The 23,095-nt window shown below is 40.6% G+C and overlaps 1 long non-coding RNA gene across 1 annotated transcript; it reads left to right on the forward strand.

The window, feature by feature from the left end:
• The first annotated feature begins 1,623 nt into the window (after positions 1-1,623).
• Positions 1,624-22,859, forward strand: LOC122548651 (uncharacterized). Its single transcript, XR_006311291.2, has 4 exons — positions 1,624-1,769; positions 2,350-2,610; positions 19,524-19,653; positions 21,712-22,859. It is a non-coding gene; the product is annotated as an uncharacterized LOC122548651 (long non-coding RNA).
• Positions 22,860-23,095: the final 236 nt, after the last annotated feature.

A 23,095-nucleotide genomic window follows, 5' to 3' on the forward strand; every position in this document is an offset into this window, starting at 1 on the left:
TTGTCCCCACCAAACAATGATTAGGAAGAAGAAGAAATTAAATAACAGATGTGATTGTCTTGCTTTCAGCAGTGTGGAAAATGCAAACTTGTAAAAAAAAGCTGAAAATTTATGCGTAATATTTTTGCACTAACTGAATCAGGGAAATGTGTCATTTTTCACTGAATGCCAGCCTGTAATTTGCATACACTATAACACTGTCTGAAGCTCATCTCCACAACCCGCAGGGGAAATCCATATGTTGTATTTTCTCTGCCTTTAGGTCAGATCAGGAAGGGTTCCTGCAGATTTTTTTAGTCGGAGGGTGGGATGATGGACGTTTCGTGAAGTACATGAGGGAATTGCTTGACTTTGTTGCATGTTGATAAAGCAAACCCATACAGAAGCTGAGAGGACATCCCCTGCTTGGCAGGGATAACATTAATACATAAACTCGGTTTGTAAGATTGTATTGAAATTTGACCAGATTCTTAGGCTAAATTAGTGTTTTTTGCATATATATATATAAAAAATATAAAACAGTATGAGCAGAACACCATAGAGGTATAGTGCAAGGGTAGTGAGGTGAGTTTTGGAGATTGACATAAAAATCTTGTTAAGATTTGCTAAGAGGAACCTTTCATGAAACTCACAAAATTGACCAATTTCTGGTAAAAATTCGGTCCAGGGTGTAATGTTAAAGAGAGTGTTATGATTATATTGCATATATATATATATAGCAAGGAATATATATATATATATATATATATATATATATATATTCCTTGCTATATATATATATATGCAATATAATCATAACAATCTCTTTAACATTACACCCTGGACTGAATTTTACCAGAAATTGGTCAATTTTACGAGTTTCATGAAAGGTTTCTCTAAGCAATCTTAACAAGATTTTTATGTCAATCTCCAAAACTCACCTCATTACCCTTGCACTATACCTCTATGGTGTTCTGCTCATACTGTCTTACTTCACAACAGTGGATATCTGGAACCCATGCCATTTGTAAAACACAGTTGTTTGTCAGGTTTAGCATCTTTCATTACAAGCTGCCTATCTGGCTCCCTATGAATTTCCCTGGAGATTGTGGACAAAGGCAAGTTGGTTCCAGACTTTGCCGATAGGAACATAGAGGTCCTGATGGACAGGGTGGTGTACAGGAGAATGATAACCTTCCCTCAGGACTGGCAAAGGACTCCTTGCTATCAGACCCTGCCAACCTAATCCAGAATTTTCACTGGAGTCAGTGTGATGTCAATGGTCTGGAGGATCGCCCAATAATGCTGCAAGAAGGTCAATGACCTTCTCCACTCTATAAGCTTAGTTCCATCAGCTTCTTCTGCTTACTCAACCTCACACTATCTCTATCTCTGTAACTGCATCCACCTCCCATCAAGTCTCATGGTCTATCACTCTCAGTATTGCAATGCAGCATCTTCTTGCACCCACTATTGTGCAACCCAGCATCCCCAGACAATGAACCACTCAGGCAGACTGCATGAAGTACTCGCTCACTCAAGGCACCATATCACCTTTCTCCCACTGCACCAACACTAGCAGCTGTGCCGGGCACTTCCATCTCACTCAATCTCTCTCTCTTTGTCTCATTCCAGGATAAAGCAGCCCAAAAGAGTGTGGAAGGAGCCAAAAGAGGGAATAGGGTGTCTGACACTTGTCTTCTCACCCTGAGGGGAGATATAATTCCTTCCTTGAGGGAACTGCAACTGCGCACATTGTGATGCTGAAACCTCCATGACCTGATGACCAGGTAAGAACCAGTGCTGGAAATGTGTTGCTGGAAAAGCGCAGCAGGTCAGGCAGCATCCAGGGAACAGGAGAATCGACGTTTCGGGCATAAGATCTTCTTCCCGACCTCTCCGCCCTCACCCCAGTCTGACCTATCACCCTCACCTTGACCTCTTTCCACCTATCACATTTCCGACGCCCCTCCCCCAAGTCCCTCCTCCCTACCTTTTATCTTAGCCCACCCCCCAGGTAAGAACCAGTGTCCATTACTGTGCTGTTCACCCATTGGTAAATCACTGTAGACTCTGTAGACTATAGGGTTGCTCTCTTATAGTGATGAATTGGTGGTGGTTTAACCTGAGGGTCACCACAGCTCAGGCAAGGGAGATGAGTGAGAAGGCAAGGCCTTCACAGTGACCTCAGCTGGTATATGCATTAGATCTGCATTGATGGAAGAAATCTGCATTGCAAACTAGCCATCCAACCAACTGAGCTAACTGACTTCCATTGCACACCCATTACCAATATCATGAATGTATTCTTTAACATGCCCACATTTCTTTTACCATTCTGCAACTCATTCTTTTTATTGTCTCTACCAGGAACAAGTAAATCCTCACAATCTTTGCCGTTAAGGAGACATCCCTGCAAGACAATTTCTCCTCACCTTTAAGGAAGAAGTCACAGATCCCACAGAGGATGCATTGGCAAGAGTGCCTCTTGCACCCTCCACCAGCCCAGATACTGACACCTCGGTGGATATGTTAGCTTGATTAGAGTCAGGAGCACACCACTGCCATGCCACCTTGGATTATCAAGCAAGAAATGCTCAAGGTCATTGTCACCCAGAGGATTGCTGGAGGGTAAGTTTTAGGCAGGGGATGGAACCATGGTGTCAGCAATAACAACTTCATACAAGTGCACAAACAGACACGAGAACGGTGGAGAGAGGTTTGTCAGAAGTCAAACTGACTGCAAGGTTGGAGGACTATATAATGCTGTTGTACCATGCCACGTATGGTAAGAGAGCATCTGACCGCCTCCGTGGACAGGTTAACCTCTGTCATGTGCAGTCTGGTCCATCACATCTGTGCCTGATGAATATATAAACAGATATTGACTCTATTACTTTAGCTATTGGACCTTAATCACAGCAGCAATCTAATAACTGCATGCTCCCCTTCTCTAAGGGAAGTTATTACGAAGAACAAAGAGATCATTAAATACATATTTTAATTCTGTCTTCATAAAGGAGGACACATATAACGTTCCAAAAATGTTGGGGAGCACAGGGTCTTGTGATAAGGAGGAACTGAATGAATTCAGTATTATTAGGGATTAGGGTTGGGAAAGTTGATGTGAAGGCCATTAAATTCCTAGGGCCCAATAATCTACTTTCCAGTATACTTAAGGAAGTAGAGAGGCAGAGAGAGAGAGAGAGATAGAGACAGAAAACTTAGTGAAATTAGAAAACACTTCAACAATGGTGGAAAAAGTTTGAAACTTCATACCACAAATAAACAATTGAAAGTTTCAAAGCTGTTTTAAGTGTAAGGTATAAAAGAATATTGGAAAAACATGGATATATGGAATTAGATCATAGATCAGCCACAATCTCACTGAATTGCAGAGCACTTGTTAAGGGATAAATGGCTTATCTGTTCAGCTCTTTGTGTAATGAGTTCAACATGACTTCTGAGCCTTTTGTTTAGAAATGGACCAATGTGTAACAGACCCCAATTAAGGGTGTACCATGTGTAATATAAGCACTTGACAAATACCCTTTCATTTTGGGAAGAGCCATTAGAGTTGAGTGCCATTACCATCATGATTAGGTTATATGCAAGTAATGGAGGGATATTTGGGAAGCCATTCACATAATTTTATTTCCAATGAAGCCTAAAATATGTTGCCTAACCCATCTTTAGGAATATTATGTTCTAAAAATAAAATGCAAATAAAATTATTGTAATTATTTAAATGGTTTGAGCATTTGAATGCTCCACAAACTAATTTAAAAAGCTACATCTATGACATACTTTCAGATTATATTCTAAGTTAAATGGGTTCTGCAGAAGCTAGTAATATTCATTGTAATATGAGCCAAATTACCTTACTGTTTAACAGTTTCTCATGCACCTACTAGAATTTTCAACAAGTTGGCTTTTTGTTTCTTTACTTATTGCAATACCTTATAGATGAGCTTCTTGATTAGGATACATGATATAACATCAGGAGCACAACACAATTAATTTCTATTTGAAAGTCAACCTACAGTATTAAATATGATCCTCACTCAATTCAAAAGGTCAGTCAGTCCCTTACTTTTTTTCTAATTAATGCTTTCTATTGAATCTTCAGTGTAACCTTTCCATGGCCATAATAGGTTACCAAGAACTGTCAGCAATGCTCTAACTAAGGTCTAATACAAATTGAACATCATTTCCTCATTTTTAAATTGAAGGCCCCATTTGCCTACGTATTATTTCTAACATGTTTAAAAAGCTACATATCTGCATTCCCAGAATGTCTCTGTTCCTCTACTGTTCAGTCATACCATTTGGTGTATACTTTCCTTTATCTTTTGCTGTGACATTGTAGATAAACAAAGGGATTAACCCAGTTCATCAAAATACTTCCATCTGATTTCCAAACTCAGTTTTTCATTATTTGAATAAGTGTGTAATGTTTATCCACTGATAGTCCTTTGGTGAAATTGCTGTTTATGGAAGTACACAGGACTTCTGAAATTTTCTTTCCACAGTTTGTTTGTTTGATGCCAGCCTCATTTCCAGTTTCAAGACTTATTGAATTCTGTTGGCATAAATAATCCTGTTAGGCATTCATTTTGAAGGTCTTTAGTATTGTTTTCTATCATAGCCAGTACATCACGCTCTTCCTCATCTAATCGTATTGACATTTTTAATAGTTTCCTTCTCAAGGATAGCTCCTAACTATTACAGTGTTATTGCCATTACGGTGTTATTTTCACATTCTCCTAGAAAATGGAGACAAACACTGAGGAATACCACAGTCATCCTTTCACTTCCTCTCTCAGAGATCCACACTTTTGGACTCTCCTTTTTGAATTGACGTACTTAAAAATTCCTGCTCGCTCCCTTTTTTGTCCTTTGGCTGGAAATCCTTGTGTTCTCATTTCCACTTCACCTGCCTAATCTTATTACTTCCTCTCAATACTTTTAAATTCCATATTTATGTCCCTCATTGCATACCCATATATTTTAAAGATGCCACTTTTTCCAACCCATACGTTTGCCATAAACGCAATGTATTAAGGAACCAGATCTAGTCCTGCAGCCTCCTTGATTGGGTGTGTGATATGCTGATTGAGGAACTTCAAGCTGGAATGTGAGTATTTAGAGAGAATATGCGCTAGTTCCTATGTCAATCTAGCTACCAGGCATGAGCTAAACTAATTTTATTTCAAACCTGTTATCACAACACCAGGCATGTCCACCATGTGGTCAGTGAACTATAGAACATAGAACACAGATCATTACAGCGCAGTACTGACCCTTTGACCCTCAATGTTGCACCGAACTGTGAAACCAATCTGAAGCCCATCTAACCTACATTATTCCATTTTCATCCAAATGTCAATCCATTTAAATGCCCTTAAAGTCTGCAAGTCTACTACTGTTGAAGGCAGGCTGTTACACGCCCCTTCTATTCTTTGAGTAAAGAAACTACCTCTGATATCTGTGCTATATTTATCACCCCTCAATTTAAAGCTATGTCCCCTCGTTCTAGCCATCACCATCTGAGGAAAAAGGCTCTCACTGTCCACCCTATCTAATTATCTGATTATCTCATTTGTCTAAATTAAGTCACCTCTCAATCTCCTTCTAACAAAATCAGCCTCGAGTTCCTCAGCATTTCCACATAAGACCTTCCCTCCATACCCAGCACATCCTAGGAAATCTCTTCTGAACCCTTTCCAAAACTTCCACACTCTTCCTCTCATGCAGTGACCAGAACTATATGCAATACTCCCAGTGCGGCTGCACCAGAGTTTTGTACAGCTGCAGCATGACCTCATAGCTCCAAAATTCAATCTCTCTAATAATGAAAGCTAACACACCGTATGCCTTCTGAACAACCCGATCAACCTGGGTGGTCACTTTCAGGGATCTATGTACATGGACACCAAGATCTCTCTGTTCATCTACACTACCAAGAATCTTACCATTAGCCCAGTACTTCTTATTCCTGTTGCTCCTTACAAAGTGAATCACCTTACACTTTTCTGCATTAAACTCCACTTGCCATTCTCAGCCAGGCTCTGCAGCTTATCTATGTCCCTCTGTTAACCACAACATCCTTTAGCACTATTCACAACTCTACAAACTTTAGTGTAATTCATAAATTTACTAACCCATCCTTCAATCAATATCTAGATCATTTGTAAAAATGACAAACAGCAGTGGCCCCAAAATAGATCCTTGTGGTACACCACTAGTAACTGAACTCCAGGATGAGCATTTCCATCAACCACCACCCTGTCTTCTTTCAGCTAGCTAATTTCTGATCCAAACTGCTAAATCACCCTCAGTCCATGCCTCCACATTTTTCGTGCACATTTTTAGCCTACTGTGGGGAACTTTATCAAATGTCTTACTGAAATCCATATACACCACATCAACTGTTTTACCCTCATCCACCTGTTTGGTCACTTTCTCAAAGAACTCAATAAATGTTTGTGAAGCACGTCCCACCCTTCACAAAATCGTGTTGACTATCCCTAATCAAATTGTTCCTTTCCAGATTATTATAAATTGTATCTCTTACACCCTTTTCAAAACTTTACCCACAGCTGAAGAAAGGCTCACAGGTCTATAATCACCAACGCTGTCTCTACTCCTCTCCTTGAACAAGGGAACAACATTTGCTATCCTTCAGTCTTCGTGTACTATTACTGTAGATCATGATGACATAAAGATCAAAGCCAAAGGCTTCCCTGGCTTCCCAGAGAATCCTAGGGTAAATCCCAAAAGGCCCATGGGACTGCTCTATTTTTATACTTTCCAGAATTGCGAAACTTTCTTTGTGAACCTCAATCTCATCCAGTCTAGTAGCCTTTATCTCAGTATTCTCCTCAACAACATTGTCTTTTTCATGTGTAAATACTGACGAAAACTACGTTTAGTGCTTCCCCCATCTCCTCTGATTCCATGCACATCTTCCCACTACTATCCTTGATTGGCCCTGATCTTACTCCAGTCATTCTTTTATTCCTGATATACTGATGGAAAGCCTTAGGGTTTTCCTTGATCCTATCTACCAATGACTTCTCAGGTTCCCTCCTGGCTCTTGTTAGCTCTCTCTTTAGGTCTTTCCTGGCTAACTTGTAACTCTCAAGCGCCTTAACTGAGCCTTCACATCTCACCCTAAAATAAGTCTTCTTTTTCCTCTTGACAAGAACTTCAACTTCTTTAGTAAACCATGGCTCCCTCGCTCGACAATTTCCTCCCTGCCTGACAAGTACATAATTATCAAGAATATGCAGTAGCCTTTTCTTGAATAAGGTCCACCTTTCAATTGTGCCCATCCCCTGCAGTTTCCGTCCCCATTTTATGCATCTTAAATCTTGCCTAATTGCATCATAATTGCCTTTCCCCCATCTATAACTCTTGCCCTGCGGTATATAATCCTATCCCTTTCCATCACTAAAGTAAACATAACCAAATTGTGGTCACTCTCACCAAAGTGCACACCTACCTTCAAATCTAACACCTGGCGAGGTTCATTACTCAGTATCAAATCTAATGGGGACTCGCCCCTTGGTGGCCTGTCTACACACTGTGTCAGGAAACACCCCTGCACACATTGGACAAAAACTGACCCATCTGAAGTGCTTGAACTATAGTATTTCCAGTCAATATTTGGAAAGTTAAGTCCCCATAACAACTGCCGCGTTACGCTCGGTCGTATCCAATATTAGCTTTGCAATCCTTTCCTTTACATCTCTGGAACTATTCAGAGGCCTATAGAAAACTCCCAACAGGGTGATCTCTCCTTTCCTGTTTCTAACATCAGCCCATACTATTTCAGTAGACGAGTCCTAAAACATCCTTTCTGCAGCCGTAATATTATCCTTGACCAACAATGTCACACCCTCTCTCTTTTAACATCTTCTCTGTTCTTACTGAAACATCTAAATCCCAGAACCTGCAACAACCATTCCTGTCCCTGCTCTATCCATGTCTCTGAAATGGCCACAACATCAAAGTCCCAGGCACCAACCCATGCTGCACGTTCACTCACCTTATTCCGGATGCTCCTGGCGTTAAAGTCGGCACACTTCAAACCAACTTCTTGCTTGACAGCGCCCTCTCGCAATCTTGAAACCATATTTCTGACCTCACTACTCTCAACCTCCTATATACTTGAACTCCAATTTAGGTTCCCATTCCCCTGCTTAACTAGTTTAAACCCTCCCAAACAGCATTAGCAAATATCACCCCCCACAACACCACCCCGGATGTAGGTACCCCACCGGTTCAGGTGTAGACCATCCCATTTGTAGAGGTCCCACCTTCCCCAGAAAGAGCTCTAATTATCCAGGTATCTGATACCCTCCCTCCTGCACCATCACTGTAACCACGTGTTCAACTCCTCTCTCTCCCTATTCCTCGCCTCGCTGGCACGTGGCACGGGCAACTAACCAGAGATAATAACTCTGTTTGTTCCAGCAGTAAGCTTCTACCCGAGCTCCCTGTATTTCTGCCTTAAATGCTCATACATTTTCCTACCTATGTCATTGGTGCTGATGTGGACTGTGATTTGGGGATGCTCTCCCTCCCCCTCAAGGATCCTGAAAACACGATCTGAGACATCACGAACCCTGGCATCTGGGGGGCAGCACACCAACCGTGAGTCTCTCTCATTCCCACAGAACCTCCTATCTATCCCCCCTAACTATGGAGTCCCAGTGCTCTGTTCATCTCCCCCTTCCTTTCTGAGCAACAGGGACAGACTCTGTGGCAGAGACCTGTACCCCATGGCTTACCTCTGGTAAGTCATCCCCCCACCCCACCCCACCACCCCCCAACAGTATCCAAAACAGTACACTTGTTGTTGAGGGGAACGGCTACAGGGGATTCCTGCACTGCCTGTCGGTTCCCTTTCCATCCCCTGACTGCAACCCACCTGCCTTTTTCTTGTACCTAAGGTGTGACTACTCTCAATAACCCCCTCCACCTCCCGAATGATCCGAAGTTCATCCAGCTTCAGCTTCAGTTCCCTAACGTGGTTTTGGAGGAGCTAAAGTTGGGTGCACTTCCCACAGATGCAGTCAGCAGGAACACTACAGGTGTCCCTTACCTCCCACAATTTGCAGGAGGAACATTCAACTGCCCTAACCTCCAGTCCCACGATGCTAAATTCGTAAACGAGACTACTGAAAGCTAAACAAAAACCTCTAGAACTTTAGATTAACATTATATTTCTAGGGAAGTGCTTATAATACTTTGCTTCATATATTTTTTCAGATTGTTTTTGTCTTGCACCGTGATCCTTTTGTAATGTTACCTCATGCATTCAAAAGTATTTTCTTCCATTACCCTTTCTTTGTTTATGTATTTAGAGTCATAGAGTCGTGGAGATGTACAGCACGGAAACAGACCCTTCAGTCCAAGTCGTCCATGCAATTTAGAGCAGAGGGGACAGAGGCTCAGGCAGTTGCATGCTCCTCTTGCAGGATGTGGAAGGTAAGGGTCACCACTGGTGTCTCTATAGACTTCGCCTGCGAGAAGTGCACCCAACTGCAGCTCTTCACAGACTGTGTAAAGGAACTGGAGTTGGAGCTGGATGAACTTCAGATCATTCAGGAGGCTGAAGGGGTGATAGAGAGGAATTATAAAGAGATAGTCACATCTAAGTGGCAGGATCAAGGTAGCTGGGTGACTGTCAGGAGAGGGAAAGGGAATAGGCAGACAGTGCAGGGATTCCCTGTGGCCATTCCCCTCAATAATAAGTATACCGTTTTGGATACTGTTTGTGGCGGGGAAAGCCACAGCAGCCAGCTTTATGGCCTGGCTCTGGGGCTCAGAAGGGAAGGGGGGAGAGTAGAAGAGTGATAGTGATAGGAGGTTCAATCGTGAGAGGAACAGACAGGAGATTCACCTGGAGACATCCAGATCATGTGTTGCTTCCCGGGTGTAAGGATCAAGGATGTCTCTGATCGAATCTACAGGATTCACAAGGGGAAGGGTGAACAAGAGGAGGTACAAGAGGTCCTTAATGAACATTTTGCTTCAGTATTCATTACTGAGAGGAACCTTGACATTTCTGAGGACAACGTGAAACAGACTGATATGCTCAAACAGGTTGATATTAAGAAGGAGGATCTCTGAAAATTTTACAAATCATAAGGACAGATAAATCCTCTGGGCCAGATGGGATATACCCTAGGTTACTACAGGAAGTGAGGGAAGAGATTGCTGCACCTTTAGCAATGATCTTTGCATCCTCACTGTCCTCTGGAGCAGTGCCAGATGATTGGAGGGGGGCAAATGTTATTCCCTTGTTCAAGAAAGGGAATAGGGATAATCCTGAGAATTACAGACCAGTCAGTCTCATGTGTGTAGTGGGTAAAGTATTAGAGAGGGTTCAGAGAGACAGGATTTCTGATTATTTAGAAAAGCATAATTTGATTAGAGGTAGTCAGCATGGCTTTGTGAGGTGCAGGACATGCCTCACAAATCTTATTGATTTATTTAAGGATGTAACGAAACACATTGATAAATGTACACCAGTGGATGTGGTGTACATGGATTTAAGCAAGGTATTTTATAAAGTTCCCATGGTAGGCTCATTCAGAAAGTAAGGAGGCATGGGACACAGGGACATTTGGCTGTCTGGATGCAGAATTGGCTGGTCCATAGAAGACCGAAGGTGATGGTAGATGTAAAGTATTCAGCCTGGAGCTCGATGACCAGTGGTGTTCCACAGGGATCAGTTCTGGGACCTCTGCTCTTTGTGATTTTTATAAATAAATTGGATGAGAAAGTGGAAGGGTGGGTTAGTTGGTTTGCCGATGACACGAAGGTTGGTGAAGTGGGGAAGGCTGTTGTAGGTTGCAGCGGGATATTGACAGGATACAGAACTGGGCTGATAAGTGGCAGGTGGAGTTCAACCTGGAAAAGTGTGAAGTCATTCACTTTGGAAGGTCGAATTTGAATGAAGAATTCAGGTTAAAGGCAGGATTCTTGGCAGTGTGGAGAAACAGAGGGACCTTGGAGTCTATGTCTATAGATCCCTCAAAGTTGCCACCCAAGTTAATTGGGTTTTCAAGAAGGCATATGGTGTGTGGCTTTCATTAACAGGGGGATTGTGTTTATGAGCCAAGCAGTTATGCTGCAGCTCTATAGAGCCCAGGTCAGACCACACTTGGAATCTTGTGTTCCGTTCTGGTTGCCTCATTCCAGGAAGGATGTGGAAGCTTTACAGACAGTACAAAAGAGATTTACCAGGATCCTTCCTGGACTGGAGGTCATGTCCTATGAAGAAAATTTGAGGGAGCTAGGGCTTTTCTCATTAAAGCGAAAAAGGATGAGAGGTGACTTGTTAGAGGTGTACAAGATGATGAGAGGTATAGATAGAGTGGATAGCCAGACACTTTTTCCCAGGGCAGAAATGGCTATCGTGAGGGAGCATGATTTTAAGGTGTTTGGAGGAAAGTTGAGGGGAGATGTCAGCGGTAGGTTCTTTGCACAGATAGTGGTGGGTGCGTGGAATGCACTGCCAGCAGTGGTAGTAGAGTCAGATACATTAGGGAAGTTTAAGTGACTCTTGGATAGGCACATGGAAGATAGTACAATGAAGGGAATGTAGGTTAATCTGGTCTTCGAGTAGAATAAAATGTTGGCACATCAAGGGCCGAGGGGCCCGAACTGTGCTGTACTGTTATATGTTCTATGTTCTATTTCAATTTATAGATTGGGAGTAAGGTAACAACACACTGGAAAATTGAATTTGTTATTGAATATATCCAGTGTAGTTTGACGAAACAATGTAACTAACAAGAAATAGCTAATAAAAAAGTATGAGTAGAAATAACAGAAATAATTGCACAATATGATCGTGTTAATTTTCAAAATAGAACAGCAAAAAGGAGCATTATAAACTCAGGTTTTGGATTGAAACACAGCTTGTTTTGAAAGATTAAGTACTGCACTGGCTGCCTTAGAGTTGAAGAAAATATTAACTAGTAAATCCAAAGACCTACAGTGATATTTACTGAAGGTGATAACAAATACATCACAATATTAATATAAGATGATAACCATGTTCCCCAAGAATAGTTATGATGATCCCATGGGTGTATTTAAATATGAAGAATAGACTTTGAAATTGAAGGTACTGGGGAAACATAAGTCAGTATTGGTCAGTATGATGCAGGGAGTGTGATTTATATAGTTTAATGTAATTCTTACGTTTGGATTTTTGAATTTTAACGAGTGGCTTATAGGTTTTCTATGCATCTGAAAGGGTTTAATGATAAGTTTGTAATTATTTCTGTAGCCATGGTAATTTCTTTTAAAAACAGAGTGAGACTGAAGAATTCCTGGAGAGTAATGTTGTGATGTTCATTTTGGGAATGTTTATGAATGAACAACATAAATAGTGGATGTATATGCTTTTAGGTAGAAGTTCCTGATTAGTTCTTGGCCTTAAGGGAAACACCCATAACTTGAAAAAAACACATTTGCAGGGTGTTTTGCTGAAGCTGGACTTGTAAAATTATTGCTCTCAAGAAAAAGAATAAGTAGTTTAGAATGATCAAAAAAGACTACCATAATTTAAAGAGTTTTGTTTTAAAGGTCCGGACCAGAGGTGTTTTGTTAAAACATTGATGAGGTTATTTGACATTGAGAAAGCCTGAGATCAATTATATGACAAATCAAGAAAGAAGCTATTGTATTCTCATGACCAGGATTTAAAATCACAGATATGATAAACCTTATGTGGGATAGAGAAAAATCTATTTTTTACTGGTGTTTAAGCACTGAAATGAGATGTTGTTGAGATTAATGAGATTTTATTTCTACTGTGTGTTTCAAAATCATTAAGCATGTGTTACATGTAAACAATTTGGCTTATTCAATTTTACGTTCTTTTTGATGCATAATAAACTTCTGTTTTATGTTAAAACCAATGTCACAAAGCTGGTCATTCTTTTCTAAAAGCTATTCCTTTTCTCAAGGATACTGTGTCCTTGGTTTTTGTCAGAGGGGTCGTTAACAGCTCCTATCTCCGAGGTGGCTAGTTTGGTATAGAGATGAAAAAGAATTTTGAGAGGTTTTTTGTTGACATGTAAATAGATGAGACTTCATGCCAAAGTGGTCATGTTTTAGAAGTGACCAGTATAATGAAAGGGGAGTAGTCAGCTCTCTAGCTGAGCAGTTCAGTCCAGAACTAGTTAGGAGTTCAACAGTGAGCTGTGTGGAAACAGGTTGTTAAACTCTCTCTCTCCTTCTGCCCTTCTAACTTCAGCATGTAAGCATTTGTTCCATGTTTACTGGTTTGTAAAGGGAGTTTGCTTATTGGAACTGTTGTGTATATTCCTAATAGCATAATTAAGTCTAGTTTGGCTAGACTCAGTTTTGTCGAGGTTCTTTATTCTGTTCTTTGTGTTTCATTGTGTAATTTTGTGAATAAAATTTTGTCTGTTGTAAAACCTGATAGTCAACTTAGCTAGATTATTTTGGGTAATGTACACTTACCAAAACAAATTGCAATGTTATGGTCTGGGCTGCCTGCTTGAGAATGTTTTGAGTTATCTAGCCTAGTCAATAACAGACTGGGGACTTCTTGTGGGATTTTTACACAGCAAGTAGTAGGTGCTAGTGTCTTTATTTCAGGTGTTGGTTTGGTTAGGTAGTCAAAGCTTGGGATAGTAAAGGCTTTTGCAGTTGTCAAAAAACTTCTGGAAGTGGATGTGGTGACTTTGGAAGTTTTACAAAAGATGAATAAGACCAAGCTGCAGGAACTAGCAGAGAAGCCGGAATTGGAACTGCCGGCTTCTGTGAGGAAAAGAGAGATATTTACAGCTGTAGCTCAGCATTTAAACTTGCTGGAGAAACCATCAGAATCTATAGAGATGGCAAAAATTCAATTACAAATGAAGCAGCTTGAGTTCAAGGTGAGACATAAGGAAAGGGCAGCAGAAATAAAACAATTTGAGTTATGATTAAAAGCAGAAGTGAGGGAAAAAGAGAGAGCAGCAGAACAGAGAGAAAAAGAGTGAGCATTTGAACTCCAGAAACTGATACTAAAAAAGGAAATTCAGCTTAAAAGGCTGGAGATAAGGCTGAGGGTAGGCTCACTGAGGATGTAGTGTGAACTCATGTGGAAGAGCGGAGAGTTAAAACGGCAAGGTTAGCAGCTGAAGTGGCTGATGATTAGGGCGGCATGGTGGCTCAGTGGTTACCACTGCTGCCTCACAGCACCAGGGTCCCAGGTTTGATTCCAGCCTTGGGCGACTGTGTGGAGTTTGCACATTCTCCCTGTGTCTGCATGGGTTTCCTCTGGTTTTCTCCCACAGTCCAAAGTTGTGCAGGTCAGGTGAAATGGCCATGCTAAATTGCCCAGAGTGTTAGTAGAGGGAAATGGGTCTGGGTGGGTTACTCTTAGGAGGGTCGGTGTGGATTGGTTGGGCCGAAGGGCCTGTTTCCACACTGTAGGAATCTAATCTAATCTCATGATTATGAGTTGGTCCATAAAACTCAGTCTGGATTCCAGAATCGGTTTCAGTCCATGAGGGATAGAAATTAGGGCAAAGAGAAATCCCCACGTGGAAAGGGAAAGGTAGATCTCAGAATATTTTGAGTGGTCTGGCCAAGTCCATTACACCAAGCAGCAACATTGTTTGCTTCGGTTTTAGTGAGTGATCACCTCATGAAAGACAATCCAAAACAAACGATCTGCCAAACCAGATTCAGTGTGAAACCTAACTTATCCAGTAATAACATCAGGTGAGATCATAATAATAGTGAAAACATGAGAGACAAATATTTAAGATTTGTAGTGGGCAGCAAAGTTTCGGGTGAGCTAATGTTTTCAAAGCAGTGTGTTAATTCAACTGAGATACCATTGGGATAGTTGTGACAAAGACATGGATGAGGGTTTCAGGGACCGATACACTGAAATAGAGGTGTACCGAGAAGGTTTTTGAGGTTGCGATTGAGAAAGAATAATTAACAGAAGCTCAGAAAGGTTGAATAGATTGTTGTTGCAAACAAACTAATTTTATCAGAGGCATTGCCGGAAAAAGATTAAAATCACATTCAATGGCGTGGTATTTGTGGCAGGAGTAAAAACAGTTGCGATTGTCACTATAATGTTTAGCTGGTGGACACTACAACTCACGAAAGATAAAATGATGCATCAGCAGCTTGCAGTACAAAAGCAATGGAGGGATTAAGAACGGTGACAAGGTAACAAAAATTGAGTCAAACATAGAAAATGCTTGAGGAATTCAGCAGGTCTGGCAACAGAGAAAGAAACAGTGTTAACAGTTTCACATGATTAGAAGCAACCTCAAAGATTTAACAGCGAGGTCTGGAGTCTATTTCTTTTAAGATTGGGGGAAGTATTGGGTGAGTGAAAACTTTTAGTTTCACATTTAACTTTCTCTAGTGTTTTAGTTCTAGCAAGATCTTGGAACAGAATGGCTGTAAACAGCTGTTCTGCTGAGAAGTGAAGGATGTGGTGAGTTAGGTCCTTTGAGTGAAGTAAGTTCATGTTGATTCTAGGCCAGACAAAAAAATTCAGAAGTGGTTATTGAAGCTGAGAGCAGTGAAGCTCAAGTGCATGATAGCTCTGGGAAGAGACGTAAAAATTCAAGTCCCAAGTGACTTACATCTACCAGATGTTAGATACAGAGAAAGTATTGAGTGTATTTTACAAGTGGTATTTACACTACACCAGGAGTGACATTTTGAGAACCGCTTCAGGGTGTTTTGGGCATTATACGAAAGCTCTTTTTTTTTTACAATTTATAAAGTAGTGTTTTTGAGCTATTTTTACTGTGTTTAAAATCTTTAATTTTATATTGTAAGTAGCTAGTGTGGATTATTCTGTTTTATCTCCATCCCTTTGTAAAAAGCTTCTGTTTTGCTGGTAAAGCAAAATCTGTAGATTGCATATTCATGGTTCAGTGAGAGACAACTTTGTTAAGAACAAAACAAATAAAGTTATGACTTATTAAGCCTATTGGTCCTGGCTGGGAACTGCCTTGTTGGTAATGAGGTCTGCTGGTACCATAACCCGAACCAACAATTGGAAATCTGAGCAATGATCTGCAGTCGTTCCTGCAAGGACAGCATAACAGAGGTGGTCCTTTCAAGCCTTAAATGATCCAAGGATCTGATAGTTCAGTTTCTGGGGAAATAATATCCCCCTTGGATCAAGTCCTGAGGCATCATTTGTGGAGGTAAGGTACCCTTTGGGAGCAGTAAACTACTCTTTGGGATATGTTTGTGCACAACAGTTGCATAAACTAATTGAAACAGGCAAAATTGTCAAAGACTAGCTGCTGAAAAAATAACTTGGGATTTGTGTACTATCCCTAACCCTTATTAATGGAGAAAATGAATGAAATGTCACTATATGCCTAATATATTCACAACTGCAGCACTGAATATACACATCTATTTATTTTTCATGCTGAAGTCGTATCAGTCACTAAATTGAGTGAGTTACAGGTCTGGGTCATTACCTAACAGCCCATTAAACAGGGGGGAAAGCAAGCAAGTTTGAATTGTGTAGGGTATGATAAGCTGTGGAATGAATAATAGCAGATATCAATAGCTCCATTGTTGCCGATATAAATATGAGAAATTACCTATATCTATCTATCAAAGTATTTCAGTTGATACAGCTTAATTAATCTTGCCCCGATTAATGGAAAATGAATACAGTGTTGTCAATAGAAATTAACCCAGGGTTGTACCGATTTTTTGTTGACTCTGAATTATGACATTTTCATTAAGGCTTTGTCTTTGTTAAAAGGCTCAGTTTTATCTAAGTATAATCTACAACAATACAGAAATTTCATTTTTATATATGACAAAGATATCTAGTACTTATTTCCTGAAATATTCAATTCTGAAATGAAAAAAGTGTCCATGATAACAATTAATTTTTAAAAAAGCTTCCATTTACATTAGTGGTATGTTCATTTAACCTCTGTGAATCATTAGTCAATACTGCACACAACATCTGTGTAAGTTTAAGTTAAACATCTTCAGTGTCAGCTTGCAATAGGAGCAATATTGACTTGACAAATTATGGGGAAAGATTTAAACAGAGGCCAAAGCAGACTTGAGCATATTTTGAAAAGGTGGTGATTAAAACATTGAATAAATTTGTTTCCTAAGACAAATCTGCCCATTAATACTGCATAGGTTATGGGCCCTGACAGTATTCTGACAACAGTGAGAAAGATTTGTGCTTCAGGACTTGCTGCACCGCTGTACCAAGCTGTACCCTGTTCAATGTGAAAAATTGCCAAGATGCATCAGTCCCCAAAAAGTAAGATTAATCCAACATGGCAATTCCTTACATTTCAGACCAACTTGATCATCAGTAAAGTGATGGAAGACATCACCAATAGCGCTTTCAAGCAAGTTTTATTTAACAATAATTTGCTCCCAGATGTCCCATTTGGATTCTGCCAGAGCCACTCAGCTCCTGATCTCATTACAGACTTAATTCAAACATAGATGAAAGAGTTGAATTGCAGGGATGAGGTGTGAGTGACTGCCCTTGACATCAAGGTCACATTTGACTGAATCTGACATCAAGAAACCTTAGCAAAATCGGTCATAATGGGAATCTGAGGAAATACTCTTCACTGGTTGGTGTCATACCTGAAACATAGAAAGGTGATTGTTGTTGTTGAATGAGTAAAATAATTCCCAGCCCTAATTGAGGCTGCAAGTTTTGAACATGATAATGAGGCTGCAAACCTCACCTTCAAGCAGATTTTCAGCTTACTTGCTGCTGTCTAGATAGCCTCAAGTACTGGGTAAGCCAACAACTGCATCAACACAAGAACATGTTGGAGTCAGGACGTAGGTGTCGTCACACACATCAGTTACTTCCAAGTGCCTGATCAAGGGCCCTATAGATTGAGCCTTCTCCCTCTACAAGATTTCCAAAGATGCTCCCTAAACCACAATCTCCACCGGCCAAAGCTCCAGATTCCACCAAACCTGATTCCTGCCCCTAGGCCAACAATCGTCTCTCATATGTTCAATCTTCCCTGTTCATAAGATTGCTAACCTCAACACTCACACCCCCAATCCCTACATCCTGTTACTCCCCAACCATGTATCAGAAGGTTTTCTAAACAAATCCCTTCTCTCTGCTTTGATGGAGGAATTCCTCGATTGATCAGTCTCCTTCCCCAACAAATCTTCCATGATCCTCATGATCCTCATGGCACCCCTTGGTTCAACTTGCGGGATGTTTCTAGGCTTCAGAGTTGTACTTTGGAGCACATCAACAACAAGCAAAGATAGGATCATGGAAGGCTGGCAGTTGACAGCCGTGAATGTAGGATGTATGGATCTGGTGCCCTGGAGACGTTGTCCCTGTCATTCAGATTGCATATGATTCCACCCAATGATTTTGCAAGAGTAACATGGAAGATTTTACAGAACTGGATATTTAATTTTAAGATTGCTGACTTTCTGTTGCAAATTTAGACATTAGTTATAAAATACAATTGATTCTGTCTAAAAATGAAATATGAGGGTTATATTCAACTTGAGACTGTTTCTGGCCATGATTCTTTTCCCTGTTAGCTTCAGCTAGCTGGGATTAGAAACAAGTACTTCCTCACTTAGCTCCCCAGGGAAAATCACCAGCTCTGTTCCACCTGCAATATTTCACATTTAAGGAAAACAACTATCTGTTTCAGGTGGGTATGTTTTCCACCTACTCAGAGAAGTGAAGTTTACATTTGCCAGGCAGGGTTAAGATCACTGCATATATTTTGAACATTAATATTAAGAATACAGATTTGTATCCTCATTTAAGTATGGCATGAAAGTCTTTGAACATAACATACCTGTCTGTTAACAAGGAAACAAAGAGTAATAGTAAATGGATGCATTAAGTTTGGGAGAAGTCATACAGTGGTGTTCCCCAGGTATCAGTACTAGGACCACAAATGTTCTTTACTATGTTAATTACTCAGATGTGGATACAAGAACAATTTCAAAATTTACAAAGTGCACAACCAGTGGAACTGTTGCAAGTTATTTTTTGGTTAAAGATATAGTTCAAAAATGCAGGAGCAGGCTGGTGGAATGAGTGATCATGAGATAGCTGCAATTGAATGCAAGTAAGTGTGAATGATACACTTTGATAGGAAGAAGACAACATAAATTACAAGGTACAATTCAAAAATACCATAACTGAACAGAGGCTGTCTAAATAACAGCTCAGACTACATTTTCTCCTTGAGATGCAATGTGCTAAACAATACGTTTAACTGATCACCAATCTCAATTTTATTTAAAATTATATTTCCACAAATGATTTATATTTGCATCATCCATACACAAAAAAAATGCATATGTGCACACTCTCTGTTAATGATTATTACTTAGTTAACCCTTTGGTCCAGATAAGTGTGAGGGTGTGAAGAGGATGTGTAGAAGGCCAAAACCAAATATTGTAGCAAAATAGGAGATGTGGCAGTCTGGCAGGATCTCATTATTCTTCCTTTACTTCCACCCAGCTGCTGGCCAAACAGACACCGTGACAGGAATCTGCAGCAAGGAATGTTGTGGGTAGACTGGAGCAAATAGGAAGGAGGAAAAGTCTCTGTAATCAAATCTGGTGGAAAGTAACCATCAGGATTCGAGAAGGTTAGTAATCACTGCAGTTGTTGGGATAGTCTGAGTTAAATCGGGTGAAAAGTTGTAATCAGCAGGAGAAAACCTGAGAGGCACTTTTACATCAACAGTGAATTTTTAGATTGAGTCCCAATCGCATTGTGGAGGAGTGCGAATTAAATGTGTTAATTAATTCCAAATTTTTGCATCTTATTATTAACACAACTCGCCTCATTTATATGCCACTTTCAATTGTTCTCCCACTGCTCTATAGACCAGTGAGCCTTACTTCAGTTGTGGGTAAAGTGTTGGAAAATGTCCTAAGAGATAGAATTTATAATTATCTGGAAAGGAATGTTGAATAGGGAATCAACACAGTTTTGTGAAGAGTAGGTTGTGCCTCACAAACCTTATTGAGTTCTATGAGAAAGTGACCAAACAGGTGGACGAGGGTATAGTGGTTGACATGTATATGGATTTCAGTAAGGCATTTGGTAATGTGCCCCACGTTAGGCTATTGCACAAAATATGGAGGCATAGGATTGAGGGTGATTTAGTTGTTTGGATCAGAAATTGGTAACATGGATGAGTAGAGAGATCTTGGTGTCCATGTACATAGATCCCTGAAAGTTGCCACCCAGGTTGATTAAGTTGTTAAGAAGGCATACGGTGTGTTCACTTTTATTGTTAGAGGGAATTGAGTTTCGGAGCCATGAGGTCATGTTGCAGTTGTACAAAACTCTGGTGCGGCCACATACAATATTGCATACAGTTCAGGTCACTGCATTGTCGGAAGGAAGTGGAAGCTTTGGAAAGGAGATTTACTGGGATGTTACCTGGTATGGAGGGAAGGTCTTATGAGGAAAGGCTAAGAGTCCTGAGGCTGTTTTCTTTTGAGAGAAGAGGATGAGAAGTGACTTAATTGAGTGTAATGAAGATGTGGGTATACTGTACCTTTCAGAAAGTTAAAAGCTAGTAGAACTACCTGACAGCACCAAATGTTCTCAACAAGATACAATGTAGCATGTGGTCCAGCAGATAGGGTAGTTGGTTGCCTGGACGCAAAAGTAGATTCGAATTAGGCCATCAGTTTAAATTATACCCCAAAAGAAACCAAACTCCAATCCAGTTTGAATTTAGTATATTGACAATCTTCAAAGCCAATGACACAATCCAATGCTTTGGGAGTATAAGACTTGGGAAAAATGAACAGTTGGGAGGAGAACTGCCATGCCACCAGTATGTAAAATCTCCGGAAAAATAGTTCTCTTAAAGGTATCTTTATTGATCAGTAACCTGTGAAGCATTATCCCAAAGAAGAAGAAAAGAAGACGCGGAAGGTCCATATAGAAGATTCGACAGCTGGCTGGTTTTGAAAACTTGAATTTTTGATAAATCTTAATCGGGGGCTTTTATTTGACTAGTATTGTAGAAGGGAAGTGTACAAGATAGGTTAGAGGAAGGAGTTGTAAATAGTTATCAGTTAATTATTCTTTGTTATACTTTAAGAAATAAAGTTGTTAATTTTTACTTTAAATAGTTCTTGGCCCCTTGAATTTTCACAGATTACTGCGTGGGATAAATCTTTTCTATGTTGCTAGTGTAAGTTAAGCAGGAGAGTTTACCCTGTGTCGTAACATGAGACATGCAAGATAATCAGAGGTTTAGATAGGGTGGACAGTGAGAGCTTTTTTTCCTCAGATCACTCTAGGACAGATGTCAGAGGTAGTTTCTTTACTCAGAGAGTAGTAAGGGCATGGAAAGCACTGCCTGCAACAGACTCACCAACTTTAAGGGCACTTAAATGGCAATTGGATAAACATATGGATGAAAATGAAATAGTGTAGCATAGATGGGCTTCAGATTAGTTTCACAGGTTGGTGCAATATCGAGGGCTGAAGGGCCTGTACTGTGCTGTAATGTTTTATGTTCTATGTTGTAACTGTATACCTCAGAACTCCTCAGTGAGGCATGATATTGACTTTTTTATGGAGTTTCCATGCCCCACTGTGAGGCATGATTTAAGGCATCATTGTGATTAATTTGAGGGTTCAGGAGTGCAATTAATGAAATAGTGCTGTTTTCCCACAGATTATCAGCTCATCTCTCTGACGTGGAAATCACTGTGGCTGGAATCCTTGTGATGTTGCTTCATCTATGAAGACAATGTAAAAAGAGACAGCATTTACTATGTCATCAGCAAGTGCAGCAAGAACAGCAACCAGCAGTGACTGCCACACAGCCTCCTGAGAGAAAAAAAGCAGCAGGTGAGGTCCACCAAGCAGCTGGTGGAGAATGGTGTGCCCCTGCAGTTACAGGCTTCAATACCATTGTCCAAAGCACTCAGAAACACACAGAATAAGGGTGTCCCAGACCATCATTACTGAACTGGATCATGGGTTGCAGCAGGAGATTAGCATTAATGGACATTTTGGTTGGCATGAGTCAAGAATGTGGTGCTGGAAAAGTACAACAAGTCAGGCAGCATCTGAGGAGCAAGAAATCAATGTTTTGGGCAAAAGCCCTTCATTGGGAATATGGACCAGTTTGGGCCAAAGGGCCTATTCCCATGCTGTAGGATTCTATGACTCTATGAGGAGATGAACCCAGAAGTATTGGGGAGTGACTGTTTGTTCCTGAGGACCATCAAGATTATAGCTGTCCTGAATTTTTATGTCAACAGATAATTATTTCAATAAACACCAAGAGATCTGTGTGGTATCTCTCAATCCTTGACCCACAAAAGTATCTGAGCTGTACCTGATGCATTTTCTATAGATTGCAGCTTTTTGCAACTTTTCACTGCACTCACTGAGCATATGCAAAATTAAAGCTAATTCATTCATTGATCATATCCTTGCCCTATAATGTGAAGAGCCAAGCAGCTCAGGGAGTGGGATTCTCCACCTGGAGCCAGCTACACAGTACTATCGTCTGCTACAGATCTTAGCTTTGCAGTGCATGGTCACCTACCTGCAGAGTTCTTCAACCAGGGTTCTTCCACTCCTCAATGATCAAGTTATATGTGCCCACTGATGCTGCATTTTCTGTGCTAGATATCCTGGGAGCTGTCATGGTTTTTAATTATTGGAGAAGTTTCAGGTTCCTGCCTCCCTCTAAGGTCATTGGATCATACAGGAATGGCTGCTAGGAGACAAGGAGTAGCCTTCAAATATGGCTCATGTCACCTTTACAAAATTCTCAGATTGTCGCATAATGAAGATATAATGCTGCCTACACTTCAGACAAAGCCATGGTAAGACAAACATTGTTCTCCTCAAGATGATGCTTTCATGCCTGAGCCACTCCAATTGAGACTTGCAGTGTAATTCAGAAAGACATTGCTGCATCATTGCAAATGCTGTGCTCTTCACAGCTGGAGACAACAAAGGGGAATGCCCTCAGAAAGAGGAAATGGAGATGGAACATGAATCTTCTGAGGATGAAGTTGCGGATGAGGACATTGACTGGGAGG

The sequence above is a fragment of the Chiloscyllium plagiosum genome, unplaced genomic scaffold (assembly GCF_037043375.1).
Source record: "Chiloscyllium plagiosum isolate Xiang-an unplaced genomic scaffold, Cpla_swu_hap1 HiC_scaffold_3, whole genome shotgun sequence".
In the NCBI taxonomy this organism is placed as follows: Eukaryota; Metazoa; Chordata; class Chondrichthyes; order Orectolobiformes; family Hemiscylliidae; genus Chiloscyllium; species Chiloscyllium plagiosum.